The sequence below is a fragment of the Spea bombifrons genome, chromosome 10, assembly GCF_027358695.1.
Source record: "Spea bombifrons isolate aSpeBom1 chromosome 10, aSpeBom1.2.pri, whole genome shotgun sequence".
Taxonomy (NCBI): Eukaryota; Metazoa; Chordata; class Amphibia; order Anura; family Pelobatidae; genus Spea; species Spea bombifrons.
The window spans coordinates 6,130,160-6,140,092 of NC_071096.1; positions in this window are offsets into that span (position 1 = coordinate 6,130,160).

Here is a 9,933-nt window from a genome sequence, read left to right on the forward strand (position 1 = left end):
GGAATAGTCAATGTCAGCACATTAAAAAAGTATAGTTTCTCAATAACCAGAAATGTCATGGCGCAGGTGCGACCATAACCTGCATGCTCGGGTGTTCTTATTTATCGCCCTACCCTGGGATGCGGGGGTAAGTGTCCGTTCCAGCGCTTATTAAATCCATCTCACAGGGTTCCCGAGGTTGGACGATTCCATGCAGCTTCCTGGCTACTGTTTTAATGTGAGATCTAATTTTTATTGCCATTCTGATAAGTATTCAAAGGCAAAGACATTGCTATCTAAATTCACAGGGGACCTCGACTAAAATCCCTTTTAACGGAAAAACATCAGACATCGAGCACCTACCGTGCGGCCCTAGCGGTGTGGAACGCCACCCCCCCCACCCCCCCCACTTAACATTTCTCCATTCTATGAACAGGTACATAATAAAAAAACACTTTTTTGTGGCAGAATCAAGATGTTGGACAATAATCGGGAGCTCTTAATTGTACATGAAGAACGGCGGCTCCTGTCACTGACTCGTGTTACTCATGAAACTTATCAACAATAAACAAGATAAAGGTAATAAAACCATAAAACTGTAACTGGTAGTGAAAGGTAAGATGGAGGTGAGCCCTGGTAATTAGATGTATTTATACTCATAGACTTTAGAAATTGTGTCTCTTATCTATCAAAATAAGGAAATCTGGGTCCTTTAACACAAAGGCCATTGGCTGGAACAGTACAAAAAATTGTATGATAATGTAACGACGAGTGGAAAGAACAGGTGCGCGTCCTCTCTGCGGCCACTAGGGGGCACCTGTGAGTTGCACAAAGACACTAGAAGTTACTTTGTATCTTGAATATTCTGGCGTTCCGACGGGAATAGAATCATTTTCCAAGATATGATCATAAGGTTATTGCATGAAAGGAAGGGTGGGTTTAATCCGGTTTTTGGAAAGGTGAGTCACCTGGTGTGAAGACTTCCTGATGGGCGACATAGGGGTCAGTGACTTGTGTTGACATTCCTAATCTTTTGAGCAGTGAAAATAGCTCATTGCCAAATGCTTATCCAAAGGAAGGGTCAAGAGCGGAGGGATAGCTGGCTATGTGGCGGGTGAGCTTAATTATGCTTTGGCCAATTCATATAACCAAAACCTCTCATTTATATTATGTTTATATATTTGTTGCCAACTTTATTAGGGTAAGAAGCGCAGACAGTTTTTGTTTTTTGTATACATTGTACAGCCAATACACTGTTTCTTGCAGCATGCTTACACCTGTTTGGTAGGCCTCATATTATACATTTGTATTATTTGAGCCTGTGACTAGCTTAGCGCACCGACATTTCTTCTTTTCCCTATGTAACAGTGTATTCACTAAACCGCGAGTTTTTAGAACCTTTTAACGTCCTGGCTTTACTACGCTTTACATAGACTTCTTCTGCACAAAGGACCACCTTTGCCCTTTATGATGCTTAGTTAAATTGGTTAGCGGACAAGATACTTCTGCAAAATAACAATGCATTATGCAGGGCAAAGGTGGCCCTTCTTGCGAGAGAAGCTCACAGAGGTTGGCGCTTCATAATGCCGAGTGACGTTATGGCGTTGAAGTGTTCGAGTCTCTTGCAAACACTCAGCCTATTCTCCTCCAGTTCCTGACCAGGAGTGGATGGGAAGAGGGGGGCATCTAATGCAGCACAGACCCCAAAGTCCCATCAATGTCATCAGTATATATTTGCAAGCTGAAATAATGAGCATTGCTCTTCTTATTAACACCTTCAAGAATGCAAACTGACTGGGGATTTCATAGCATACGTGGGTATGAGGGTCTATCAGCAGCATAGGGGTCTCTAGAGTGTCCCAATATCAATCCATGCCATAACAGTTTATTCACAATACCCTAAATTCAAATTAGCAAGCATGGTAGACATTCATTTATCAGGAGTCCATTTACACTGAAGATGATGCCTTGCAGAACCCTTTTGTGCAGGTTGGCCAAGGGTCCCAATCTCATCCATCTTCAGATTAGTGGAGACCAAGCATGATGGTTGTAGGATCTGCTAATTCTCACATATGGAAGGCACGAGAGGTAGAAAAAGCATGGAGACAGAGTGTGCCAAATGTCCTTTCTTTGCCCAAAACTGCTGTTCTGCAGTAAGTTAATGGTGCTGCGCGTGATCTCCAATCATGCTGCTATTAGGGAGATATCTTCGGTTGCCGGTGGTGCAAGGGTCAGCCCTGGCTGTTTGATCCAGAAACAAGCTAGAAAATGTCATCATTTATTATGTCTCGCTTGTGATGATCTAGCAGATTTCTGTCGTGGATTTAGTAACAGGCAAATTCAGTTCTTTCTCTGCAGCCACTTTCTTTGAAATGACCACAAAGGTCACTAGCTGGCAAAATAACACTTCCAGTCCAAGAGATAAGATAGTATGGATGTCATTTTGTTGCAATAATTTCCAGAATAACTGTATTTTTTTATTGTACAATTTAAATTATTTTGTATTAATTAAGTCCCCAAGTCTCCCCTGCAGGGTATTTCTATCAGCGGCAAGGTGGGCTTGCCATTTGGCACATTGGGCACATGCCTGGTTAGGCCAGTGGCATAGGGGCACATGCCTATGGATACTCCAGCGGCAGCTAGGGTCCTGCGATATGCCAAACTCGCTTTACCGTCCCCAGTCCGGCCATAATGACTTATATTCTGCCGAAATACTTGGCCCTTTGTCTGATCTGACGGTCTGCCCTGTCTAGCTGCCTAGCCTCCAGACCTAGGGTGGAATAGGAACGTATGAACGCACGCTCATAATGCGTTCGTAAAAGGGCACCGAAGCAAATATCGCTTCCTAATCACCGTTCCCACGATGGGCAGCAATAAACGCAGGAATCGGACACATTTGTAACGCATCACAGTAGGCGCTAATGAAACCTATGCTATGGAATGAGGGCCAACGCGATTTTACAAGCTAATTAGTTCTTATCTGAGGACAACATTGAGCTGGGACACCGAGAGCAATCTGAAACTAATCCCCTGTGCCAGTGTGTCTAAAGATAAACCGAACACGCGCACGCTCATCGCCAGCGCATACCCTCCGAGCGGAGCCGGTATCTACGCACGCACAGTATGAAGTCAGACATTCTCCTCGTGCTACCGGGTGTCCTGAGATGCCCCTGAATGGGGGGGAAAAGAAACTTTAGGTGATTGTTTAGCCTTAGTTTGGGTGACCTGAATAGCCCACCCCGAACAAGGTACAGTAAGCCTGAACATTGGCACCCGGGACAGGGGTCGTACCCCACGCTCCCGCCACATTCTCTTTCGGCAGTAGAAAGAATCAGAAGGAGGTGCAGGAGCATTGCCGGCCGGCGACTCAACAGCACCCCTCACCTAGCGGCACCTGGTTCAGCTGCCCAGTGGAAGTTACATGGTTACCTCTCTAAGGAATAAGGCAAAAGGATTTAGAATTAAAATAGTTCATAACATGAAGTTCTTAAATGTCTGAAATAATTATATGATGAGAAAAATAAAAAGGCGGTGTATATATTGGCAGAAGGGGAAGGTGACCCGGAGAAGGATGCATTCCAGGGACCAAGATGTCGTAGAAGAACATCTCTCCCGGACATGCGTTGATTACCGATTCATTAGTAATTTATTATTTAGAATATAAACCTGTTACTTTTTACTTTCGTACAGAAATCCTACAGCCAAAAATCCCATATCAGAGAAAAAAAAATCCTGGTCCCCAAAAACCAGCCACGGATACCAATGCATTACCCCTTAAAACAAAAGAGTGAGAATTTGCAATTTCAGTTCAAATATAGCTTTATTAAAATGTTACAAATTATTTTTATTTCATTATATAAAATATTTTAATTTCAGTCCCTGAAATGTTTTTTTTTCCTTAAAATTGCTTGATTCAACTAAAATAAATTTTATTCGATACAAGTTTATTAAAATATGTTACAAAAAATATTTTACATTTTATTATATAAAAACTAAATAATAATTATTTTTTAGAAACCCCTTCAGTTCTTCCTAAACGTGCTTAGAAGCATCTAACGAATTAGTAGAACATTCCTGATTCTGCTAATGAGGGGGGAATGTGGGTGCGGCGATTGAAGAATGCTTCTTTATAACGTCTAAACGATGATGTCGTATTAAATAAGTAAATATAAATGAATTCCTGTCTCCGCTATCAGTTATTGGATTAGGGCAATAAAAATATGAAGGTCTTATTCACTGATAAAAATTACACCATCGCTCCGCTTCTGTTTTTCACCTGGCTACGAGCTGTTGTTTTGGACTAAAAATATGCAAATAGAAAACAAAATATTTGCCCTAAATTCTACTGATCTAACGTAATGTTTTTGGGAGCTGCCAGAATTTTTTTATTTTTTTTTTTTAATTAAAGGCGAATCGTGCATTTTAGACGTGCATTAGTGTGAATGAGCAAAGACGGGCAGAAAGCATAAAATGAGTATAAAACTAAAGCCCATTCATTTTTATGGTGTCTCTATATGGACCCTCGGTACCTAAACATGCGCCTTGGAGCTGGGCGGTGGCTGGCTGGGCCCTAAAGCAAACGGCGCGTCTCCTCCTGTAGCTCACGGGCCAGTCCGACATAATCTTGGCACAGACTACAGTCCCGTCGGCCGCCTCGGCAACCAATAACCGCAAGAAATCTTTTTACTTTTTTAATTTCAACAAATAGAATTCAGGAGTAACAAAAACAATAACACAACGTACTACTAATAATTAAGGCAAATGATGTCTCATTCTGTGGATTTCCAGTAATATAATGTTTTTACATATTTTTATTTTAAAACGGTTTTTCTAACGCATTATTTCTGTGCCCATCATCTTCTCTGCCCAAACCGGTCCATAAAGAATTCTTAAATTATGGAATATTTTTAATATTTTTTTAGGGGGTGCTTAATTATCATGTGACAAAAGAGAAGATTGTTGTTGCCATAGAAACGTCTCTAAAGGGAACTTGTGGGCTCCGTCTACTCACTGACATTCCCTCTGACCTCGGGGGCGTTCCCGTTGATGTCAGTGGGCGTTCCCGCTGTCATCACAGGTAACACCCCTATTTAAAGGTGAAATGGGCGGAGAGTGGGGCGTGTCAAGACCCCGCTCCCGAGACCTGGAGGATTCGAGTGTCGACCTGGAGAAGCAGTCATCCCAGGTATGACTAGAAACCCTAGGTCTGGCCCTGCAAGAAGGGATGTAACACTCTAGATTGTAAGCTTGTGAGCCGAGCGCTTATTTAACGTATCGGATTGTGTTAGTCTATCAGCTCTAGTTTTGTCAGATCCTTCGAATGGAATGTAAGAAGAGCTGTGAGAATTGTCGGAATACGACTACTAATACTACTAATAGTAATAATACTAATGCTAGTAATAATAATAAAGTAATAAAGTAATCCAGCTGCATTCTTATGAATGATTAGACCACAAGTATGCAGCAGATAGCGAGCTGTTGATACAGATCTTTCTAGTTATTTATCGAACGTAATACAATATCCATCAAACAAATAATTATTCAGAAATGATCTGGGCATTTGAGGTCTATTTCAGTTTAAAACAATGTCTTTCCTTATTGCCGCAGGTTACACAAACTAAGTACGTTACATGGTAAAACTTTAGGCATTGGGCAATATTAACCAAAACCAAAACACAAAATTATCAATGGGAGTAATAAGATAGCACAAGGTTGTGGGGGCTGTGTCCATGAGCTTACAATCTAGAGATAAAACAATAGAGACTTTACACTAGCCATGAAAACCCACAAAAAGAATATGAGGTATTCATATGTTTACCCGGATTGAGTGTATAGTTGACTGACAATTTAATCATTATTTTGAATAATTAAAATAAATTACTTAAAATCCATGCCTCAAGGACAATTGTGATCAAGTGGGTTCTGGTCACAAATATATACATTTGTTCCTATTTTTTAATACAAAAAACACATATATTGTATAAAAAAACAAAACCCCACAACATATATATATATACCTATATATACCTATATATATATATATATATATATATATATATATATATTATTAGGTGATTTTGTTGGATATTCATAGATTTTTTGTTTATTTACAAAGATTTTTGTCAGATTGATAAAACAAGGAATGATTGCTCTGCCACATGATACCTTCACTATTGGCGCTGACTTTATTGCTCTACAGAAGCAACCGATGAAGCAGAACCTTCTTACAAAATGTCAGGTCTGGAACGCGCCATCTTGCCGGAAAGGGCCTGCCTATTCTCGTCTTGCCTTTTGGTCCTTAGGGTTTTGTGTTGTGAAAATTGAGTCAGAGAGGGAGTCTGTATGTATGACTCTTTGCACGTTAGAGTGAGAGTGTATAAGTGTTTGTGTGTGAGCATGTATGTGTGTGTGTGAGCATGGATGTGTATGAGTGTGTGAACATGGATGTGTATGAGTGTGTGAGCATGGATGTGTATGAGTGTGTGAGCATGGATGTGTATGAGTGTGTGAGCATGGATGTGTAAGTGTGTGGGCATGGATGTGTAAGTGTGTGAGCATGGATGTGTATGCGTGTGTGAGCATGGATGTGTAAGTGTGTGAGCATGGATGTGTGTGTGTGTGTGAGCATGGATGTGAATAGATAAACTTTTCAGCAGGAAAGTGTAAAAAAAGTACTGGTGGGAGGGGGGCCCACTAATATATTTTTTGCCCATCTTGATTTGCCCCTGGAAATAACTCAGGAGGAGAACTAATCATATACTTGAATACAGGATCTGTATTTCTTAACCTACACATAAAATATGAATCTAGATAACACAGAATCTAGATAAAAAAAATATTCAGTAGGTCAAGGGAAGCAAAAAAAGCTGACAACATATTGTGTCAAGAGACAGAGAGGAGACACAAAGCTAAGGTCACCTTGCGCTGATACACATAGCAGATCAATCAGCACATTAAGGAAACGGATCTGAAGGCAGTGGAACTTCACCTCAGGTGAACCCACGGATCCCGTTGATGTGGTTTTCTTGCTGCTACAAGTGTTGAAAGAGACTTAATATCACGGCCACAGCCCCGTATTTTAAATCATCTGTTTGACAACAAATCAACTAATTTGCCTCAATTACGTTCAAGGTGTTGTCAAGCATGTAGAGTGTAACCCACTAGAGATGACAGCACTTTCAAGAAATATATTCAATGAGTGGATAAACCTGTGACCATAACCAAGGGCGAGAACGTGTCCAGAGCCGTCAGAAAACATTGCAGAAGACTATGAAAAAAATGGTTTTCCATATACCTAGCATTGTGTGTACTGTAACGAAATGTTAGGTGAGTTGAGAGGATTCTAGAATGTTTCAGCATTGAGGAAAGAATTCATTCTAGAATCACTGTCCAAGAAGGAAATTAGAAGGTTTCAAATGGAAATGGCACTAAAATGTTTCACTGTTCAGGAACTGGAAATGATTCTAGAATGTTTTATTACTGTTCATGCAGGAAGTTATTCTAGAATGTTTCAGTGTTTGTGAAAGAAATTAATCTAGAATGTTTTTGAGTTTGGGAAGGAAAGCATTCTAGAATGTTTTATCTATATAATCATAGAGCAGCTACCTGGCTAGAATGCTGTTTAATTGTTTTATTTTGAAGTCATATTTTCCCGAAATTCATGTTTTTTTTCCCATTGCTCTACTAAATTCTTAACACTGAGAGGGGAAGAAGGTACCGTAAAATAATTTTCCTGCGTAAATAAAGTTAAATGATTCTTTTTTCCTCCCTTATATTCCAGTTCCTCTGGCTGCTCGGTGATATAATTTGCTTGTTCATGTCATTTTTTTGGTTTGTGTTTGATAGCTCGTGATCATGTACCCTGTGACCTGAACTTTATTATCCGCAGGGTTCCTGGGTTCTGTCCTAACGTTACCTTTCAGACACTTCCTAAAGAGGTGTTCTCGTTCAGTCACTCCCTAGCATCAAAAAAAAGTTAAATGCTTGAAAGTGTCACATTCAGCAATCGAGAACATACCTGTAAATAAATAAACCAGACACCAGAGGTCAGCTGATTCTGGAAGCCTGGTGGCACCTGTAGGCTCCTGACATTTATGGCTGAAACACAGTTTATGGCAGAACTGCAGGGGTGAATGACTTGCCGTAGATAAGGAGGTTGTCCCCGTCCTTTAAAGAGCCTGTAAACATTTTTTTTTTGCTCTTCATTAAATGAACAAGTAATCCATGCTTATGTTAGAAGTTAGATTTGCACAATCGTTACCTAAAGACATTGACTTAAAAAAGCAAGGTTGCAATGTTCACTTCCCATAGTGTGCATTCGCTGATTTCTGGTGAACAGGTGCCAGCATTGTCCAGAACACGCTATGAATCCTCTCAGTGTCCATAGAGATTATTGGATCCTCACTTCCTGCACACACCTGGGAACTCTCCAGGTTTCACCCAGAGGCTCCAGATGAAGTGCTGCTTCTCCGGGTCCCCGGGGTCGCGGGAGCGGCGTCGGGGCCCCACACCCCACCCACATCCCCTACAACAATGTTGTGTGTAACGCTACGCCAGCGGGAGCGCCCACTGAGGCTAGCGGAACCGCCTCTTATGTTGGTTGGACCACCCACTGATGTCAGCCATCCCACAAGGATCCCAGGTATGTTCCTTCAGTTTCCATTAAACTCTGTCTTTTCCAAATTTCCTACAGTGTCTATAACCTGCTGTTGGATCCTCACTTCCTGCCGTGTCCATAACACACTTTCGGATCATCACTTCCTGTCGTGTCTATAACACGCTGTCGGATCATCACTTCCCGCCATGTCCATAACACGCTGTCAGATCATCACTTCCTGCCGTGTCCATTACACGCTGTTGGATCATCACTTCCCGCCATGTCCATAACACGCTGTTGGATCCTCACTTCCTGCCGTGTCCATAACACGCTGTTGGATCCTCACTTCCTGCCGTGTTCATAACACACTGTCGGATCCTCACTTCCTGCCGTGTCCATAACACACTGTCCGATGCTCACTTCCTGCCGTGTCCATAACACACTGTCAGATCCTCACTTCCTGCCGTGTCCATAACACGCTGTCCGATGCTCACTTCCTGCCGTGTCCATAACACACTGTCAGATCCTCACTTCCTGCCGTGTCCATAACACGCTGTCCGATGCTCACTTCCTGCCGTGTCCATAACACGCTGTCGGATCCTCACTTCCTGCCGTGTCCATAATGTTCTGTCCGACGGGGCGCTATGAAAACCGTAATGAAGAGAAGGCACGCTGCAGAAAATGAGCATCGCGCGGGAATTAACGTTGCCTGTTGCATTAAATATCTTTATATAAACATTAGACAAACCTTACTTTAAATATATATGAACTTTCTTTAATCATTTTCTAAAAAGTAAAAGAGTTTACAGTATGTATGGGGGGTGAGTAGAAAATAGGCTGCTCTAGCTGGGAAAATTACATATATTTTTTTTTTAAAAAGACTTCTTGCTGCAAACAGCAGTCCCCAAAAAAGAAAGCCGTGTTTCTGCAATTAATTATTAAACAAAGCAACCTAATAACATGACGGTTTCTAGGGATACATGACACCTTTCCATCCATAATTAACACGTCCGAGCCATCCCAAAGAAATTCGAACTGTCAGTTCATCAGCTAAGAATGTATGGGGATCTTTCATTATCAGCATATGGTATACACCGCCAAAGAACCGCAAAACCCCTGGACAAGGAGAGCAATCGCAGGACTGTTTAAAGGTGCTGTTCCACCTAATCTGCTGAATTCAACACTTTCATAACTAAATGCATCATCGGAAACATCATTCCAAGTACTGCTGAACATCCAAACCTTTTCCCCGGTCTTTATTCAAGTGATATTTTGCGTAATTCTCATAATTTTGCCGGGGATACTTCTTATGTGACAGAAAAGCATAAAGCAATAGGTGGTTGCCATGGAAACCTAAA